This window comes from Anser cygnoides, chromosome 1, assembly GCF_040182565.1.
Source record: "Anser cygnoides isolate HZ-2024a breed goose chromosome 1, Taihu_goose_T2T_genome, whole genome shotgun sequence".
NCBI lineage: Eukaryota > Metazoa > Chordata > Aves > Anseriformes > Anatidae > Anser > Anser cygnoides.
In genome coordinates, this window is record NC_089873.1 from 95,452,686 (window position 1) to 95,474,174 (window position 21,489).

General features: G+C 39.5%; 2 long non-coding RNA genes across 3 annotated transcripts in view; one reads left to right on the forward strand and one right to left on the reverse strand.

The window, feature by feature from the left end:
• Positions 1-21,489, reverse strand: part of LOC106038484 (uncharacterized) — a 182,683-nt gene that overhangs the window by 125,649 nt on the left and 35,545 nt on the right. The gene's annotated exons all lie outside the window — the stretch shown is intronic.
• LOC106038490 (uncharacterized) lies at positions 620-17,565 on the forward strand. Of its 2 annotated transcripts, XR_001208659.3 has the most exons (3): positions 636-803; positions 10,677-10,802; positions 10,889-17,565. It is a non-coding gene; the product is annotated as an uncharacterized lncRNA (long non-coding RNA). The 2 variants fall into 2 exon arrangements; XR_007161131.2 differs by having other exon boundaries at positions 620-803; positions 10,677-17,565.

The window sequence follows — 21,489 nt, forward strand, 5'->3', positions numbered from 1 at the left end:
CGCAAAGGCGGCAGGCACCGCAGTGCTGTGGAGCACAGCCTTCTTTGTGGAAGCCACCTCACCCAGGTGCTGTTAAAAGGCTGGCAAGCCTGTCTGCAGTGAACATTATGGGAAAATTAAGCCATTGAGCTTTGATTCTCCTAAAAGCCACAAACTTTTCATGACGAGTTCCCTGAAACGGGGAGGTTTTGAGGCTGTTAAAACATCAGAGGCCATGTTTCTATGCTCAGGTGCAGCCCCGGTGTGAACTTCCCTGCCAGAAGCTGCTCAGACAGCAGCATGGGGTTTTGCCCCAGCTAGCGGCCCACAGCCATGCATCAAAATGGCCACCCCATCTGGCAGCACACAGACATGCATCAAAATGGCCGCCTCATCTGGCAGCCCACAGCAATGCATCAGAATAGCCGCCACAGCTAGTGGCCCACAGCCACGCATCAAAATGGCCGCCGCAGCTAGCGGCCTGCAGCCACCCATTATAATGGCTGCCGGTCCAGGCTGTCAGCAGCCCCTGCAGCTTGGGTGGAGCTACCATTACTGTGTAGATACACCCCAAAAACTCAGTTGTGGTTTTTAAAACGTTAGGCAAACAAATGCGCATTTGGGTTAAAAACAAGAACATTTTTCTTTTGGCCACTGCAACAGTTACTAGCACTTGGGTGGAGGGAGGGATGAAGAACCACACATGACCAAGTGACTACACTTGTTTATGCCACAGGAACTGTACAGACTTCATTGGATCTACGCAGTTTGCACTTGTAGCAAGAGGAGAGGTCACAAATTTCTAATTCTACAGAAACATGCAGGTATGTTTACATGGATTAACGCTTCTTTTTTGTCGTTTCTTCCTCTCTCCCTATATTCAACTTGAGCTGGAATGAGTAATGTTTTAATCTTCTTGAAATGACTTTTCTCATGAAGCAAAAGTTATTGCTTACAGTGGAACATAGTCATATTAGGAAGACAAACTGTCAAGAGAGCTGACCCTCTACAATGAATCCATTCATCAGGATCAACCAAGGAAAGCCTTTCAGCTCACTTCAGCGGAGCAGAGAACCAGGACCTCCACCATTATGCCAGCCAGAAAATGAGAACATTGTAAGGCTAAAGGTCAGCCCTTTGAGGAGTGGGTAAGGAAAGGTTAGAAACAGGAAATACAAATGAGACCCCCTCATTTGTACACCTCCCTTCAGTTTTGCTTTGTTTTTATCCTTTTGGAAAACTGTCAGAGCATGCACAGTTGCTTGTCAGTTTGTTTAAAAACAAACCTACTGACAAAAAAACTTTATTTAGTATGAGAGAGAGGAAAATGAAGACTGGGAAAAGAAGCATACAATCCTGATGTTATTTTTTTAAGGACAATGCATGCTCTTGAGTTAGGCAATGGCTTATATCCTTGTAGGCTAAAAGAACTGCATGTGCCAGAAGACAGCATTCTTTGGGAGAGATGGTGCCCAGGACAGCATGGGAACCAGGCTTTGCTTTTTGTAGTAGTTCAGGACACTTCCAGCTTTGTTGCTGGTGGAAATCCTTTCTGTCTTTTTAATGCACAGAAGGTAATCTTTGCTTCGTCCTAAGAGGCATTTATAAACTGTAATTTACTATCTGAATGGGACCATCAGTTTAAAATAATTTTTTTTAAAAAGGTCATTTTAAAATGTACAGTAACCCTTATGTCTACAAAGCATAAGCCCATCTGGACCATAAGATTTCAAAGAATGCATTTCAGAAAACTTATCTTAAAGAGCATGGTATATAAAAGTTAAGCGGAAGAGAAATGAATTAAGGAGAAGAGCCAGATATTCAGCATTTCTTTGCAATTGTACATTTACTTCAAAGTTACAGCTTCAGTCAATTCAGTACCTAGTAAGTATCAAATTTTCCCACTGTGGTGTCAGCTTTGGAGAGAGGAGCTTTCTGCCTGTCTGCCTTGCTATTCCCAGTGACACAGCAGCTTGTAACATTCCAGGAACTTCTCACTTGCTCTCTGTGCCTTTTTTTTTTTTTTTTTTTTTTGTTTCCTGAGTTTGAATGTGCTCACCAGATGCAATGATAGTTAAATGAAAGCAACAACAAAAAAAGAAAAGACCAAAGAAAGATCTAAATGGATGCAGTATTTCCCAGTGGCTTATTTTCTAGTGGGTTATCCTTGCTGAAATGAGTATGTAACAACCTCTGCTAACCAGTGGAAATTCCAGAGATAAATTCATACCAGAGATACTCAGCTCCATGTAGTTCTGGGCAACTATTGTGCAACAGTTGATCTAAACATTTACTTGAAGAAAAAACTACTAAAATTACTGAGTGGATTTTTTCCCCTCATTTTGCTTGTAATTCATGAAATTTCATAGGAACAAATTTGAGTGCAAGAGAATATTTCTGATGGCATGAAGGTTTTGTGGATGTTTTTGAAAAGGTTTGTCTGCAATGGAAATATTTACATACCCATACTGAAAATTCATTGTAAGCTTGAGAATTATCCAGTCAAGACAGAGAACCCGTAACATCTGGCAGCGACCCTTATAGCAAACTTGAGAAACAAACTTCCACAGCTGTCTGAGGAAATTACTTGGATGCACCTCATAGGCTGGAAGGTACCCACTTAAACCATTCACCAAAACCTTTGAAATACCCCATTCATCCTAAACGGTATGTCTGCATTGCAAAACTTGAACTATGCTGGTGTTGAATTGCGAACGATATCTGCCTGGAGGACTTCTGGTAACACAAAAGGTACATGAAAGGAGGATGCAGCTAAAGGATACCCCCAACCTCCCCACTAATTGATAAATCAGAGTAGTGCCAGTGTCAGCAGACATGCCCCCCTAAAGAAATCCACAAAGGAGTGGTCAGATCAGTTATGCAATTGGAGACTGGAGACCACCACAGAAACAAAAACTGGACTACAAAAGTGGAACAGGTAGGAGCTGTCAAGTGATTTCTATGAGGTCTGTCCCCATCCAAGGCTCACAAGTATCTCTGTCCCACTCCTACGTGATGTATTTAACACCAGCTCTGCAGAATTGCCAAGTCATATGATGAAACTACGGAAAACATGAGCTAAGGGAATAAATCTCACATCACTCCAAGCTGCTTTTCAGGCTGTTGCCCTGCTCCCCTCCCCTTCTAGCATGGTTCTTTTCGAACTGATGTTTCACACTCTAAACCCCTAGGGCATTGATATGCTAGGCAGGAGCTGATATGTTGTGCATCTTTAAGCATGCCTTGTAGCCCTGTATTCACAGGGTGGTGTTTCATTAGCAACAGCTTAAAAATTGATTTAAACATTATGTTCATTGCACACAAACACTCACAAAGCCTTCTGTTCCCATTGAGGCTAAAAAATTCCATTGTATGCGTAATCTTTTATGAGTGCATTCTTTGAATACTTTATTTCTTAGAACTGTAACAGTTCTGTTTATAAAAAGGAATGATACTGATAGCAATGTTAGGAACTTTCAGAAGGGACCACTTAGATCTTTAAATTTCCATATTAGTCCTGTTTCAAGAAAAATACAAAGCAAAACAAAGACCCTCAATTACATAGTTTAAATTCTTTAAGAAACAGCTTCACATGCCAGGCTAAGAGGATAGAAAAACCAATCTTTGCCTCCTTGATCAGATCTTGCAGCCCTCTGAGGACAGTTTCACATTAGATCTTTTAATTGTGCATAGTTGCAAACTGGTTTACTACTACTGAGTCAGGCTATCGTGTTGGACTGGGGATATTTAGAAAAGACAACAAGCTGGGGGGTGAGAAGCCTGAGGAAACACAGGGCCAACTTTTTTGAGTTGCATGGGGAGTGTGGAAAAAAATCCATAGATGCTCTGTATGTCAGCCAGGATCTGTGTCCAAGGAGACACAAATGAATGGTGTGCCTGCTATCCTCTTACTGATGCTCAGACACAAGTTACTGCTGCTGAAACAACTGCAGCACAGTACTTCAGGACAGGACCTTGGAGACTACTCTGATCACCTCAATGCTGCTCAAAACCTCTTCCCACTGAATCCCCTCACTTCCAGCAGAGGAGCTGTAGGAGTCTAGCAGGTGAACAGTTAGTCTGATTTACAATTTCTTTTTATTTAGAAGAAACATTCTTCTTTTTAATTAACATCCTGTCTCTCAGCTTAACAAAGAACAATTTTAAATGCATATTGGTTTAACAAGTTAGTTACCAACTAATCAACCTCAAGTAAATATTCCATCAAGGAATTCTTTACAATGCCACATGTTGGAAATGGAGCTCTCAGCAGGGCTGTGGATTACACATTTTAGTGGACTTCACTGTACTCCTGAAAATGGTTTTAGTCTTCCACAAATCTGCCGAGAAATGAGGACACACAGGAGCTCAGAGATATGTTCTGCACTGCTCCTTCTGCAGAGGCAATTATCCAGTGACTGCAAAGTATCATATCACTGGACACGTAGACAGCTAATGTCAGAATTCAGTAACTCAATAACCAGGTCAGAGAAACAGATCTGCCATCTTTCTTTAGAAAAATCTCTTCTATGCCTCAGTACAACTTGTCAGAATTAAGTGCAGATTTAAGAGTTCATTTCCACAGAGGCATTGCACTAGATTAGAAGTAAAGGCATTAAGTTTTCAGTGCCCAAAGCCTCAGTTGTTGCAGATCAGCACTTTGCGGTCCATATTAAGAGATTTCTCTGCTCTACCTGAGCTCCTTCTATGGATTTGTATTTATTTATTTATTTTTAATACTTCCTCCGTACTTGCTGAGACACTATTTCAAAGCAAAACAGCAAAATATGCTGCTACAGTAAACCCTTGGAAAGAGCATCCTGGACAAAAGAACTCCGAGTAACCTTGTAGTGTAACATTTGAGGAGCCTTGCTAAAGTTGCAGCATAATTAATTCAGGGGCTTTTCAGCTGAAATGCAAATCTATAATTCATGGCAAAATGAATATACCTGGTATCATAGGAAAGAAAAGGTCTTTTGATCACTTGATTCCCTTGATCACACCATGATCTTCTGCAGTTTCCTCTTTAATCCCCAGTCCACTTTCTGCTTTTTTCCACATCAAACCAGACAAAACAACTTTAATTATTGTTACATAGTTAAGTTGTGATATTTTAAATAAACTGTCTACAGTTAGCCCAATTTGAATACAAGCAGTCATGATACAGTCACTATTTATATACGAAAGGGAACTGCATTAACAGCGGTTGAATGCCTCTATTCCCTCTGAACACACATTAAAAACATTCCCAGTCTGAATTAACAGTTGTATGATGCATATGGGTTTCATCTTAGAGGAAACAATTCTAGCTCAAACAGCAAGGGACAACCTTTGTAGTCTAAAGCTGCTTGATCTTTTTATTGCATTTAGCTTTAAGAATCTCACTTTTACTTTGCTGCTCTTTCTCTTACCATTTTCTTGGTTCTCCTCTTAGTTTACTTTTGTGGAGGAAAACGTTCCTCACTCCCAGCTCCTTTTAAGCTCAGTAGCTCAACAGCGCAGGTTCAGCTCATTTCCCCCTTTTCACTTTGATTATTAGTCTGAATTTGAATGCAGGCATTTGGTTTATCTGCAAAAGTACTTGCCTCTCTTAGTTCACATTAGAACTAGTAGAAAGAGAAATCATACCAGAACATGCAAACAAATATTTAGGGCATATCAAGTAGCCATTCAGCCTTTAGGTGAGGTATGGGTAAAGCCTCAACTGCAGTGCATGAATGAGGCATTAATTTGCTGGAAACGGTCTGAGAGCAAGAAGAACAAGTGGAAGTCTACACAGCAAGACCTATGAGGGAAAACTGAGCCACCTGAAGAAAACAGGAAAAGGGAGGAGGAACAGCAGATTTCCATATGTAAAAGACATGTACAGTTGAAAAGATTTCTGTTCATTGGAAACAGCACAGGTAGAGAGACGGAAGGGAAGGGAAGGGATCTGGTTTAGCCATTTTTCTGTTATACCATGAGAACTTCATGCAAGTTTGGCATGTTCCGTCCTCACTCCAGACTCCCTCTCCCTAGATTTAGAGCGTTTTTTGTTTGTTTGTTTGTTTTGCTTGTTTTTTAAATTCTGTACTAGCAGTCCTCACTATTTTGAAACATTTACTTTGCTAGACTCAGAAAGGTGAGCCAGCTGACCTCATTTTGCTGTGTTAATTTTGATTATTACTGTGGTTAAACTTTTCCTTCACTCTTAGTCCTATTCTCTGCTAGCTTCATCCTTCCCAAAACACTGACTAGTAGTACTCTTCTGTAAATCGGAAACCTAATGCAAAAGTTCACTGAAGGTGACTATTTCAAACCCCTCGTAATCGCCATGCCAAAGCCCTTGTATTTAATGCTCACACCATATATTCTGGCTTTGCTGCAGGCCTCGTCTGCTAGCATTTCAGGGGGTAGCCAGGTTACTCTGTACCATGAGTGACTACTTTAGGACAGTGCTACATCTTGGAAAACGAGGCATATTAACTTAGACTCGCCTCTGCAGCCATGCAAGCACCCAACTTTGAACTGGCTTGAAGAACTAGAAGAAGAAACTCAGTTCTACCCACAGCATATCATGGAAAGATTTTCTCAGTTTCACCTCTTTTGCTTTCTTTAAGAACTTGAAAGTTACACAATAAAAAGTAATGCTTAGCACTTGCAGTGGCATGGCATCTGTTACCTGATGGTTTTAACGGTAAGACATGCCTTACAGCATGTCTGTGCTGGGTGGTGACATGACACTCACATTGGAGCAAATGGTGACACAAGATTCCACAAAGGCCACATGGTGATTCTTCAGCAGAGCTAGGACTAAAACATACAACTCTCAGATCTGTAGAACAGCTTGCACAAAACCTCAGTTCCTTAAGACTTTTGAAAAGTCTCAAAAGATATCTTGCAACCAAAGGCTCTATGAGAGAAATGACAGTCTTATTTTATTTAGCATCTCTGTTTTTTCAACCATTTGTAATTCAGGCAGCTATCAGCAATGTCTGAAATATTTTTTAGAAAATTAAGAGAAAGTGGTATCAGCAAACAGCTTTTTGCCCTTAAAGCAGACAAAAAAACAACCACAAAAGCAGACATTCTGCCTCCCTTGTAGTGGTAAAGGCTGACCATGTGGTGATCAGGGTGAACAGATCTTTCAAGAAGGTATTCTTTAACTAAGAGCTAATGAGAGGCATGAAGAGGCGACAGTGAACTGACAAACACCAGCAGGTCAGGGAAGAGAATAAAAAAGAAATAAAAAGCTTATTTTCCACCCAAGTATTATATATTCAAAAGGGTGTAAATTCAATTTAGAAAGTGAAAAGAAATTGGGGGGAGGAGGAGGGTCACACAGAGGACAAAGCTGTATTTTATATTAAATTTACTGAGTTATTTGGAGAACAAAGAAAGTCTATCAAAGCAAAAATGCTGCAGTTTCCCGAAGCACTGTGGAAACTACAAATCTTTGCATAGGCGAAACAGCTAATGCTACCAACATGGTCTGTCAGGGAGAGCAAAGCTGACTAACTCTTGCATTTTTACCCCTGTTAATTTTGTGCCACCCTTGCACAAGGCATTGCTATGCAGTGAATTTAATCAGCTGAGCTTTAACTACTCTGTTACAGCTACTTCTGCATAACTCCCTCCTGTGGACACTCTGTTCTGGAACAATTAGTGAGTAATTATTTCAAAATAAGTCAGTTCTATTCCAGAGCACAGTGTCCACATGGGGGAGTTACACTGAAGTAAAGCTATTCAGCTGTAGTAGTGCTGCTCAACCTCCCCATGTAAACAAGCCCTGTGACTGATACTAAATTACTTTAATACAGATGTCTCTTGAGATTGAAGTTCTGGAGTCCAAGAGAATCAATCTTCCAAACATAACTGTATGGCTTCAAAAACTGACCCTAGAAGGACCCAGAAACACATTAATTCACTGGCTTTCGCATCATAACTCAAATTCATTTGAAGTTGCGTGAAATGTAATAGAAATAACTCTGGTATTAGCCACACACACACACACTTCGCAATGTCTTGGCTATTCCAAGGTACTAGAAAGCTGAGAGGAGCATCACCATATGCTGCCACTCTGGAAGATTTAATAAGCATTCTCAATGACTGACAGGAGGGAAGGTCACCAGAGTATAGGTAAATGCTACAAGAAGATGAGTTAAAGGTTCAATAGCTGGTACACTGTGCTATAGAAGTGCAGAGGCAAAAATCTAATGATGTAAATGTTGTAGTCATTCATGAGCTTCATAAAATCCTAAGAAGAACCTATGAAGGAAGGAAATACTGATCCTTTTTTCTACATTCCTACCCATTCTGTAGGGTGAGGATAGGGAGGAAATAAGACCTCTCTCTGCTAGGGGTTGGCCAAAGGGTAAAAAGCATTTCTTCTCTCCAAACTCAGAAGAGTACAACAGCAGTTTTCCAATTCATCTCATGGAAGCTTGCCCTACCAGAAAAAGGGCAGAGAACAGGCTCTTGGACTGTAAGTCCCACGTGCAATAGCAGAGAGAAGAGAGAGTTTTTGTGGTGCTCCCTTCATGTGCTAAGCTTCTCCTGAAGGCATTATGATTTCAGAAAGAGGGGAGTCTCCATTTTTCCCTCAAAGACAGGTTAGCTTTGCACTTTTCACAAACCAAAATCACACCAAACTGACAGCTTATGAGGAAAATAAGCTATCCAGAATCTTCTTTAGCTCTCCTCACCCAAGGGAGAAAAAATAGAATTCAGAGCTATTTTGTCTAAGCACATTCAAATGCAATGCATTTGCAGCTTTCTGGCAACTTTCCTACCAGACTTCAACTTTCTATCCACACCCACCTCAGCAGTACAACTATTCAAAAAGACTGCAAACTCTCTTTAATACTGGAAAAATTTTCTTTCATTCTCATAAGTGATTTGGTTGCTTGCACTGAACCTTACCAAAAGGATTCATAGCTAAACAGAGAAAAGAAAAAGTTTTCCCTCTCCACCTAGCCACTATCAGCAGATGTTAGGGAAAATCTGAGGCCCTCTGAGATGATGCTACAGCAGATATGCTTTAGGGAAGGTAAGTACAGGTGTCTGCAGTTTTCCATCGATAACATAGTTTTAAATTACAGCTGCAACAAACTCACACATGCAGTTTAAAATCAGATACAATAATACATCTGACATAGTGCTGTATCATATACAGATTTCCTTTGCACAGATCCATTTCATCAAATTCCTGCAGTTTTTCTTTGGTTTGAGGAAAAGATGCACCTGTATCCCTAGGAACACTGACAGTATAAGGGATAGTTCATTTGTAGAACCTGCAGGTGCTGGTGGTAAGTCTTACTGTTGGTTTGTAATACTGAAAAGATATGTTACATCTACAGACAATGGGTGAGATGTTCACTAGAGCCAAATGGCTTTGTAACAGTTCATCATAAACAGATTGCGAAACAGAGATTTATATGAACACATTTGGAAAGTGTTCAAGAACTGTATATATGAAGTCAATCCTGGTTTATTCAACAAAGCTGTCAAAATTATTTATGCAGTAGAAGATGCATATAAGAATATTTGCCAAGACTTTCATCCCTACATAACACAAATGTATACATGCGTAAAAACACCATACAGAACATGTCTACCTCGGTGGGTACAGACTGACCCAACCTCATTCTGCTTGTGTTCTGAACAGAAGCCTATCCCAGTCCAAAATCCATACAGCCTTCTAGAACAGTGCTGTGTCTACCCTAATTTGGGGGGGGGGGGGGAGTGTGGTTTGTTTGTTTGTTTGTTTGTTGGCTTCTCAACAAAATACAAATAGTATAAAGCAACTTATCTGAAAAAAGAAGTCTTTCTCCCACCATTTTCTGCAGAAACATATCACTGCAAGCTCACATTTCTTGTTTATGAATGCATTCACAGAAATATTAAAGCAAAATTTTGTTAATTCTTATGTCTGTGCATATCTATGACTTCTTCTGGTACTATTTGGTAGACTACTTCATACATCGTTTCCCAATAGGAATGATCTAATGGCAACAAAGCAAAATATATTACCAGCTGGAATTCTATTCTTATGTGAGATCATCGGCTTTTAAAAATATATATTTTATTCGAAATACAGAATTCTAGTTTTGGTCAGCACCAGTATTCATTTTGGCAGTATCTAATCTGAAGAATATTGCTGTTGCATTCTGGGTCAGATGAAAAAGCAGATCAGACAACACACTTCTGACATGAGTTAAACACATTCAGTCAGCTTCAGATACGTCAAAGCCCATGCTAACAGAGAATCTTCTGGGCTTTCCGGGGAAAAGGGAATCACTGCTATCACAGTGAAATCTGATGTAAGTCATTTAATGTCTTTCCTTTCCCCAAAATTTGTTCATTCATTTTTGGGGTTCTGCTCTTAAGCCTCTTAAGCCAAGAACTAAGCCATCTTAGTCCTTGTTTCAGCACCACCAAGTGAAGGACCATGGATCCTCAAAGAGCAGGCAGTCAGCACTCTGGATTATGAGGCAACGTAAAATGGCTTCCTTTGGGATCCAAAGCTAGAGATAGCCAGAATTTACACAATTCTGAAATTTTGGGACTGAAAAATGTAAGATGTTCATCGCTATTAATAATAGCTAAGGAGAAACAGTAAAAAAAAGATATTCAGGTACTATTTAATATGTTTGCAAGATGCTTGTATACCTCACGTTAAACAGTCTTTTTTTTTTTTTTTTTTTTTTTGCAAAAAGGAAATAACACAGGCAGAGGAGATCACCACTGCTTATCTCCCTTCACCTCCAACTTGAAACTCAAGATGGTTCTACATGGAGACAAACTATTTTCACCTCTATAATGTTGAGCCCCTATGTAAAAATGTAAGGATACTGAGGTAACATTGGCTTCTTGCTTACCGAAGATTTTGTAAGCAAAGTCACTAATCTCCTCACAATGTTTTAAATAGGTTGAACATCCTATATGCAATGTCCATATGACAGAAAGGAAGCAAAAGGAACACAGTTGCAGTTTCATCCCACCAGTTCTGCTTAAGGTGTCAACCTAAGAGATGAAAGTGTGGCTAACAGCTTTAACTGCTCATTTCAAATCATCCACATATAAATCAAAATATCACAGAATCACCCAATTCCATCAGTAATAAAGCTTTGTGACTTCTGAAAGAAATGAACTCTAAGGCCACAAGAATAAGTAAACTCGAAGTGTCTTCCAAGCCAACAGATTTCATATCTCTTGATAAATGGTTATACTTTCTATGTTTCCGTTATGGCTTTGCATGCATTTCCTTGTATGAATAGATTTGAATTCCTCCAAACATCATTTCAATTAGTATATCCTGCAAGTCAAAAAGAAGAGAAATAAAGCCAGCAAATTTTGGAATCTAGGACTCCTGCAGGCACAAAATACCTGCTGCCTTAAATGTGAAGAAACAAAACATAATTGTTCAGTGAATTTCAAAATGACTTGCATTGGCAAATGGGCCAAGGCAGATCGTGTATACATCTGTAAAGACAAAAATGAATAAAATTGTCCAGTCCAAAATATGCACTGAAATATGCTCTGGTGCAAATTACCATCTTTAATACATGTGCAGTATTTGCCATTTACCTACGCTGTTATAAGAAATTTAACTCTCCTGACAGTCTTGTGAAGATGAAGAAACAGCAGTACAGATTATGGCTTTTTTTTTTTACATGGCAAGTAAAAGCATGGGCAACATAAAGCAAGTCACTTGCAACTGCTGCTGCTTGTAATGTAATGAGACATTGCAGGTCTGTCACCTGTACAAACAATATTGAGAAAATGGTCCAAGCAGAAGAGAAGCACGTCAGGTGCTGCATGATAACAAAAGACATTTCAGCTTTAACTTTACAACTAAAATGCAAGAGGACTTCCAGGCTAACTCACTTTGGATAGATTGTCTCTTTTCCATTCACAGGCTGCAAGGTTCTGAGAAGGGTTTGTGGAGGTTTGCAGACCTGCGGCCAAATGAACTTCTTGGCCCATGCTCGATCACAGAATGGTTTGGGTTGGAGGGGTCTTTAAAGATCATCTCGTCCAATCCCCCTGCCATGGGCAGGGACACCTTCCACTAGATCATGTTGTTCAAAGATGAGCTGCAACTTTTTTCATGCAAATGAGTTCTTGGTCTATACCTGCCAGAGATTACTGGTTGTGCCTTAGACACCCAGAGACAAGATAGCCAGCCACCATCTGCAGTGCAGAGCAGAACAGAGGTATTATGGACTCTTCATTGGCTTAATAATCAGGATTGGATTTAACAACCTTTTAACAGTGGCACAAGTCATTTCAAAGACAGAGGTTTGCTTCAATAACATTTTAGAAAATGAAATATATATATTTTATATTTTTATTATTATTATTACAGTGTCCAGAATACAAAGAAATACTACATTATTTTCAGTACAAAGTCTAAGATAAAATACTAACACTGAGAAAACAGAATCCAATCCTTTCCTGTCAGGATGGAGGGAGAATAAAATGTCACTCATCTTTTCTCAACACCTGGTGCTGGCTTTTATTCATCTCAGGCCCTGATACTGTACTTCCCTCTCAGCACTGGGTGCCTAGCGGTCAACCCTGGCATGGCTGCTGGTATGAGCAAATGATCCTGGGATTGCTTTAGAAGTTTTGGAGGTCATGACTTTCATGAAACAAGCTAGTAAACAGTAAGAGCTGCTGGGGTTATTGTCATTGGTGAACTTCCCTGGGAAAACAGCACGTTAGAGAAGCACAGAACAATTGAAAGCAATAACTCAAGTTGTTGGGCTTTGTCACCAGCTATCCCAAATTAGTGCGAATCATTCCATTCCCATCTGTCATCATGGCAAGTAAGGACTTCCAACACAATCTTTAATTTCTAGGAAAGTTCTTTATCATAATAATTTACAAGTAGGACTTGCTATCAGAGACTCCAGACATCCCTTGCAAAACTGTTCGGTCCTCAGCACAGTGCCCTGAGGCTTTGATTGTCATGATACTCATTTATAGGTGAATCAACTGAGACAGAAATGGCCAGATTTTCCTGCATCAAGGAAAGACTTTAGTGAGGATATTGAATTGATCACAAGTGGTAAGATAACGATCCAATCTCAAATTACTGCTTTTTGGAGTAAAGAGCATGAAAAATCTGTGTTTCTATGAAGCTACCAGATCAAGAACTTTGTTTTCCAAAGGTTTTCCACAGAGTCTGGAGACTTAGGTTACCTTAATACTTACTCCACTGATCCTATGAGAACTACGTGTTTCATGGCACAGGTTGGATGGGGCCCTGGGCAACCTGATCTAGTGGGTGGCATCCCTGCCTGTGGCAGGGGGACTGGAAATAGGTGTTCTATAAGGTCCCTTCCAACCCAAGCCGTTCTGTGATTCTGATCTATGGTGATGAAGAGTAGAAAGTTGGTTCAAGGGACACAACAAACCACTGAATGCCCTACCTGCACAGATTTTAGTGACAACAGTGCTCAGGCCTCCAAAACAGGTATTCTGCATGTAAAAGGATTTCCAGCAGTATAGATTTTTATTATAAGTGCATGCTTTATTGCCATTTAAATTATTCTTCAAGAAGAAAAGTTATCTTCATGAAGAAAATGGAACAATGAGTACGAGGGAATTTCTGAACTGAAACAGAAGCCGCATGTAAAACCAAGAAGGAAAACAGATGCCAGATATGGAATTTTCTTCTGAGACCATGAACCCTCCCTGAAATTTGATCCAAGAATCTATATCACCTACATGTCAATGGGGATCTACAGATTTGCAGGGATTTCAGTGGGAAGTTACATAAATAAAAGGATCCTCTTGCAGGAATAGGCTGGAGGCTAGAAGAGCTCCCATGATACTCATGTATCTAATTAAGAACAGCAGATTGGAAGGGACTCTTGGGTCATTGAGTTCAGTCCCTTGTTTTTGCAGGCAACCCGGCCATTTAATCTTTTTCATATGCCGCTCAGGCTCTGCTTAAAATCAATTAGAGTTTTTTTGGTTTGGGGCTTGGGGTTTTTTTGTGTGCGTGTGCTGTTGCTTCTGGTACTCTTAGTGGAAAGTTGTCTTAGACTCATTTCTTTCAGAATTAGAAATGTTCTAAAATTCAGAATAACTGCACTCACAGTTAGATTATACCCATCTGTTCTTTTGTCAGCATTTCCCTTAGCTTAAATAGTACTTCTTTTCTAATATATTTATAGACTCCAATCATATTCCTCTCTTTATTTTGCCTGACCATGCTGGCTCAACTCTCTTTTTCTCCCTTATTAGATCTCTTGAGCCCTAGACAATTTAAGCACTTTTTTTTGCACCTGTTTCTAATTGAATTAAGCTTTCTTAAATAACAGGTAATCTGGCTGTACTCAGTGTTCCTGATGAAAACTATCAGCAACAATACTTCCCCAACCAGGTTTTTGGAAATACATTGACAGAAGCAGCATTTAAGCCCATTTCTGTCAGACACGCTAAATGGAAATTTCAGCAAGAGTCCCACTCACTTCAGTGGATGAACCCTGTCAACTTTTCTTTTTTTCCAGTGTCCAGACTTAATTCTCCAATAAAAATATAATTTCTCCAACTATTAAAAAAATGTGTAATAACAAAAGCTATTGATATGTATTTGCAAATAATTATGAAACGAAAAATTGTAGTATTTATAATGAGTACTGGTAAGACAGCTTTTAGAGAATGTATGTTAAACTGGCTGAATTAAAAATATATTTTAAAATTATCTGAGGAATAAATTGTTTGACCAGCTTTAGTAACAATATAAACAAGAGATTTATCAGAAACAAGAATAAAAAATAACTGTAGTTCACATGAAAGAATTCAGATTTATCTACTGCTGGATGCTGTATTTGGCATGAATTCCAAACTTGCAACAGGGTGGAGGATTTGATCAAAAGATCCAGAAAATTTATGTGGGTAGCTGAAGCCAATCTGTTTGGCAAAACACAGATAATGTTACTGTCACATCACTTTGGTATTTTGGAAAACTTGTGATATCAAATAATAAGTTTGTATTCAGTAAACTGGAAGGAGCAAGTCATAATAAAAAGGTATTTTCTGTAGGAAGAAATAAGCAGAGGTGTAGAATCTGAGGCTGCAAAGAATCTGTTTTAGTGCACTCATAGTACAAATTCCAGAATTTAAAAATTGTGCCTCCATCTGCTACACTGGCCCTTCTTTCAAAAGTGTCAGGTAACACTTAGGACCAACTTCATACACCTCAACATGATATGATACCTTTCTGATTCTTCTGAAAACTATGCTCTTTAGAGTATGCCCCTAAACTGAGGCATCTCAAAATAGTAGCAGCATGTGAAAAAGTTGGTGAGCATGCTTACTACCTTTGTTTAGAAGCAGCTCTGTATTAATCAAACGATTTCCTAGTCAAGAACATCGAAAGGATAATCCAGAATGTTGGTGACTGGATGAGCTGACGTTTATGGGAATTTTTCAATCAGCAGCAACCTACAGGGTTAGAACATGGACTTAATTGATATGTAACAATTTTGACCAATTCATGCTTCCAGTTAATTCCTTTAATCATGTTATATCTGAACTGGTCTTATATTTACTAGATATGCTTGCAAAGAACTTTGAACACTTTTTAAAGACAGAGTCTTTAAATGAAAGTCTCCCCGTATTTCCTTCTCAGACAGTCAGCCTATCTAATCAATAGACAGGATTAAAAGCTTCATGATTTCTTCTAAAATCAAACTGGTATTTGTGTTGGTGCAATTGCCAATACTAATTAACATTTTTGTCAGCTGTTTGCTGATAGAATGAGTAGCATTAAACAGAGAACCAAATTATTCTCAGACCAAAAATAATGAACTAGGGTTTCCTTTTTGATGAAAATGATCTCTTGCTGCCAAATGCTTCACGTCTGAAAGAATGACTTAAATCTTGGCTGCATTTAGTAGATAAGTCTTTTCTCATAACCTCTTCACAAAGTATTTTCAATCAATGCCTTTACTTCAAATGTAATTGCGAGCCCAGACATTTGAAATTGGGTTATGGGCAAACTGGAGCAGAACCAGAGCCACAACATTCAAGCTTTGGACTCTCTTAAAGCTCAGTGTGTGGGTGTACATATGCATATGAATTCAGGGTTTTGGCTTGGCACCCTCTTCCCTCTTTTTTTTTTTTTTTTAATATCAGTTGTCTTGTCTGCTTTATTTTAAAGTCACTTCACTCCTTTTATTTTTGTAGGCACAGTGTAAGCAAAACCGGAAATGAAATACTGTCAGAAATAACGTAGGATGCAATCAAACACTGTCATGAGAAAAAAAAAAAGAAACTATGTTTCAATGTGAGAAAGCCAGGCTCTTTCCTTTCCTACTTAAAGTATTTGTTAGTTGGATAATTTTGTTAATGTCAGTTACCAGAAACAGCTGAGTACTGCGTGCAATAAAAATATTAATATAGGGTAAAGCTGACTTCTGTGCTAAACAACTGGCAAAACCTATATTCCACTGAAGCAGGTAAAGTAAGATCTGTATAAAATTTAAATGGCACATGGGTTTGTAAGAGTCTTTCAATAGCTGTCTACTTCATTAAAAAAAAATCAAATCCTTTTTTACTTTCTTTCCCAATTATAATCTAAGTATCACTTTAGCTTCGACTTCATAGAGACAGGTAAACAGCTATGCTAGAGTCAGCAACTATAGTCATCATTGCAGTAATTAAAACAACATCTATTATACCGGTATTAACCTGAAAGAAAGATCATTATATCTAAGCTCTCAGAGTGATCTAAGCACTGCTGGATCTAGGCTGTACAAATACCTGACCTTTGGTTTGTTGATGGTGACAAAAGCTACAGAACGAGAATCTAAAACAACACATCTTCAGTTTTCGGCAAACCAAAAGGGATGATGTACTAATTTAGTTTTATTTTTGGTTTGGGTCTAATGAAAAGGGCTTTCTGAATGACAATGTTTTTGAAAACTTACAAAAAACCAACTATAATTTAAGTATCTCAAACACTGTTTCAAAATGTTCAATTTTTATGTTCCTTTTCCTTGAGGATTTATCTTGACCAGAAAACTTTACCTATCCTGGCACATCTGTACAAAATGTTTTCTTTCATGGTTTTGTGACCAAACTTCTGACCAAGACGCTTGCCCAGTTCTGTTTCAATTTCACTTACTCCTTTCTGTAGAGGAGCAGTGTCTGGGCATCAACATTTAGTCCAAGAGCCATTCAAGAGCTCCAGAGATGAAAGGATTCCACTCTGTTGCTTGGCAAGTCACTTGCCTCTCCCAGCTTCTATCTAATGGCACAAATATTTGCTCTTGCATCACACCCAGGGTTTGAATAGGGACGCTGGGTCTGCAGCACCAGCCTGAGAAGTGCAAAGCTGTCAGAGAAGCTGGATGCCTTTGGCACATTTTGGTCTCTACTACCAGGGAAAGCGTGTATGGTGGTGGCATGCACCGAAGGAGAAATTTTGAAAGACAGCAAGAATTAGGTTCCTGTCTGTCCTATATGCGTCTAGAGAAACTACTTCATTCACACCATGCCCTGCAGCAAATTCTTAGAGTGGAATTAAACAGTTAATTGCACAGTATATTGTAACTGTAGCCATCTCACAGAAAAAAAAAAACAAAACATAGCATTACCACATGCCTTTTACTTTCTTGGACAAAACTGTTTTGTCTAACAAAAAGACCCATGTGTATTCCTTTTTGTTTCTTTCAATTAGCTGCTGCTTCTCTCCATGGCTACCAGCTTTTAGCCGAATGCACATCATTCATTCAGCAGACACTGAAGTGAAAAATACCATTTACTCCTGCTGTAACTGACATGATCCAAACTTACAGCTACATCTTTTAAAACATTTTATCCTCCCCCTGCACCAAAGAGACAACTTACATGCAGGCTCTAAATGTTGTCCAATAAAACTCAGGTGATGTATTGTTTTTTTGTTAGGTAGAATGTTTAATTAACTACATTTGGAGCACAAAACCCACTGACTTTTGTGGGATTTAGACAGAAATGTATTTCTGGGGAATTCCACCTAGAATGGTTTTTCTGCCGTGCTACAGAATAATTATGAATCTTTGGGGGAAAAAATGCAGGCTCTTAAGAAAACAAACAAATGAACAAAAGCCCCAGGAGATTTTTAAAGAAAACAAGCTACTTTTGGAATAGATATTCTGAAAAATTACTTCTCTGTTTGAAAGCTTTTGAGTAACATGTTCAAAACACACGATTTAAACGTGTCTCCTTCCAGTTCCAAAAGAACAAACGCTTGCATCACAACACCCACCGAAGTTAGCCCACCAGAGATGGCAGGGATTGCATAGGCTGCAGACATTTCCCCTTCCCGGAGAGACTGTTGCACAACTCGGGGAATGAGTGGGGAGAGCATTTCTTCCAGTGCCTGCCTCCCCTGGCAGAAAGCCCCGATGTCCCACTGCTTTCAGCTGAGGCTGGGTCTCCTGTAGCATCATGCCAGACTGATGTCTTACAACTGCTGAAGACTCTCCAGGTAAGATATGTAGATCTGTGAAATACATCACACCATGCCTACTGCAATCTGTAATCAGTTTGCAGGTAAGTGACATGCCCTGATCCACTTCATTATCTCTTAAAAAATACCAAAGCCTTAGAAATTAATCCCACTAGCATCACTTGCTATCCACGTCTTGCGGGGTTTTGATGCATCTTGCCAACATCATACAGCTGCCTCCAGCTTGCTTAACATTTTAATTTCTTCATTAAAAAGGGAAAAGACATTTATGCCCAAATTAGGGCATTGCTGAATCTAAAGATAACATCTGTGGGAAATTTAAGTGGAAAGTAGCACGTGTCTATCAGAAATTGAGTGATTTGTAACAAATTTTGTTGGCAGGAGCTCAGACAGACACACATGTTATACATTTTAATAGAACACTTCTTTAAACATGGAATAAGTTACTCTAAGCTACAATGTATGCACACCACTTCTTAGAAAATGGAATCTGCTTTGTAATCAGCAGGTCTAAGCCCCCTCTACCCCATTTGCACTACCATTTGCCATTGAGTGTACTGAGTGCTTGCATGAGGAAACTATTGTGTGTATGAGGGCTACATTACTCATTTCCATGCTTTACACTACACACGTGCAACGGTCTGACATGGTAAAGTTGCTGCTGAATGAATATTTGCTTGTGCAGTTTCTCCGAATAGCATGCTCTGACAGACAGCAGGGCTTGTCTATCTTCCCCTCCACAAGAGGGAAAGGGCCACGAGATGCCATTTCTGCAAAGCTACAGGTCATAAGAAATCTAACCCTAAAAGGCAAAGAGAATTCAAGCAAAGAAACTTGGCTTCCTCTGCTCCCCCCCTGGATCTTTCAGAAAACAAAGCTTCCACTTGAGAGTCAGCAACTGACTCGAAGGGTAGTTTTGCTCCCATCTTTTAAGATTAACGCTGCTGATATGGACACATAGTCCAGTGACACGAAACTTCATCACCAGCCAGTATTTTATTAAGAGAAGTCCCTAAATGCTGTCACTCTTCTTCATTTCCACCAGTAGCTAGCAATAAGCTGCTTTTTCTGTCTGTCTAACTGGATCTTTCCCCTCACTCTTCCCCAACTGCAAAAAAAAAATAGTGCCTGGGAGGGAGGTGTTTTATTTCATTCTGCAGCAAATCTCTCAAGGAAAAGAGTGCAATTTCTATGCTCTTCGACATTTAGATTACTAAATCTGTCATGATTTTAAACTTCCCAGGGGATGGATTGTTACATGTTTTTTTTTTTGTATGTTTTTGTGTTTTTTTTTTGTACAAGGCCAAGAAAGAAGAGTGCTAGATTTTGCTTAAGGAATCTAGGCATTATTGTGAAATAAATTAATAAAAATTGGAAAAAAATCTCACCTTTGCCACTGGCACATGTCCATTCTGAGGATGCAGCTATTGGGGAAGCTTCTGCAATAAGCAACCTATGCCCATTGAAGGCCTTTGAATTTGACTTTTCTGTCAGCTAGCCAAAAGAGCCATCAAAACTCTGGGAGGAAAGGTTTATACTACCCTGTGCTGTTTATTGGACCTGCTGCTGTTTCCACGTGTGTAAGAGCTACGGTGCCAGCGAGCCCCAGCCAGTGCCACCTCCCTCCACCAGCAGCCTTGGGGAGCAGCCCTGCTATTGGGGAGAAGAGAGAGCCCTGCCAGAATTCAGCTGGGAAAAAGTCTGTCATATCACTGAAGTTTTTGTATCTGACATTCCCACGTACTGTATATATATGAACAACTACACAGAAAGAAAAATCTAGAGCACCCATACAAAAATCACATGTTTGTAACATAATTTTTAGCCCTGGGAGCTAAATCAATGATATTATATATCATTCGGTTTTTATCATGATTAGCCTGAAAATCTTTTCCCTTTCTCAACAGATACCCTTTCAGTATTTTTATAAAGAAACATTTTTTGCCTAATGTCCTTGCATTTGGTCTGTAGCCAGAGGAAAATATTTTGGGAAAGTGCGAGGCCACTTGGACAAGACAACCCTGGGAAATGGGACTGAAAAAAAAAAGAGGTGTTGTCACTTGTCACTTAGAAAAAAGATTGCTTTCCCTCCCCTTTTCTTGCACACAGTCATATCTTCAAAATCCGGGTTGGAAGACAAACTCTAATAATGACCTTTTATTTTTATTATCTAAGAATCCATAGGGTTTTCTCTCATGAGAGGAAGCACAGCTTTTGGAGATAATCACCAAGCAATCCAGACTGCAACTCATCTATCACAGACAGTTTAGCACCTACCACGTCACTCCTGTATATATAATTTGGTATTAACGTTGCAGATGTTTTCATTCACAGGGGGGTTTACTGTGCATGGGAACGGTCCACGTTAACATCCAGCTATCAAGAAGACAGAAAATGCCCATCGAAACAGACCTCTTCTGCATCCATCACCATATTGCCATTCTATCTGACAAGAGAAGGAAGTTCTACAATCTGACCAATCCACCTTTAAAAAAAATGGCATGCTGCTGAAAAGGATGCAAGTCCCTAGCCTGAACACAGGCCTTATAACACATCTCTGCCCCAGCACACGTAGCACTGAGCTTCAGCTACAGCCACATACAGCGTAATTCAAATGTACCTTGACTGTGCAAAAGAAAGATAACAACTTTCAAGAACCATCTAAAGATTCAAGTGCCACTCAGCCCTCTCCAGTGTTTTATAAACGCTGCCTGGAAAACCCTCCTTTGTAAGCTATTTCTGACCAATGAGGGAAAAAGTGCAGAAGCTGTATATTTCTTAACTAAAAGACAGAGTGACTACCCAGTGTTTCTGCAAGATGGATAATCCTGAGGCTTTCTCTTGGTGGCACTTGCGGCTTTCAGACGCAAGGAAAAGGTGATCTTTTCCTTCCAGCCATTTAGAGCAATTTCACAGAATCACAGAATTTTAGGGGTTGGAAGAGACCTCAAGAGATCATCAGGTCCAACCCCCAATGGTACTAATTTGTGGTACTGGGGCTAGGGAAAACACAGCCCAGCACAGATGAGGGAATCAGAGTCGCAGAGATGTAAATAGAC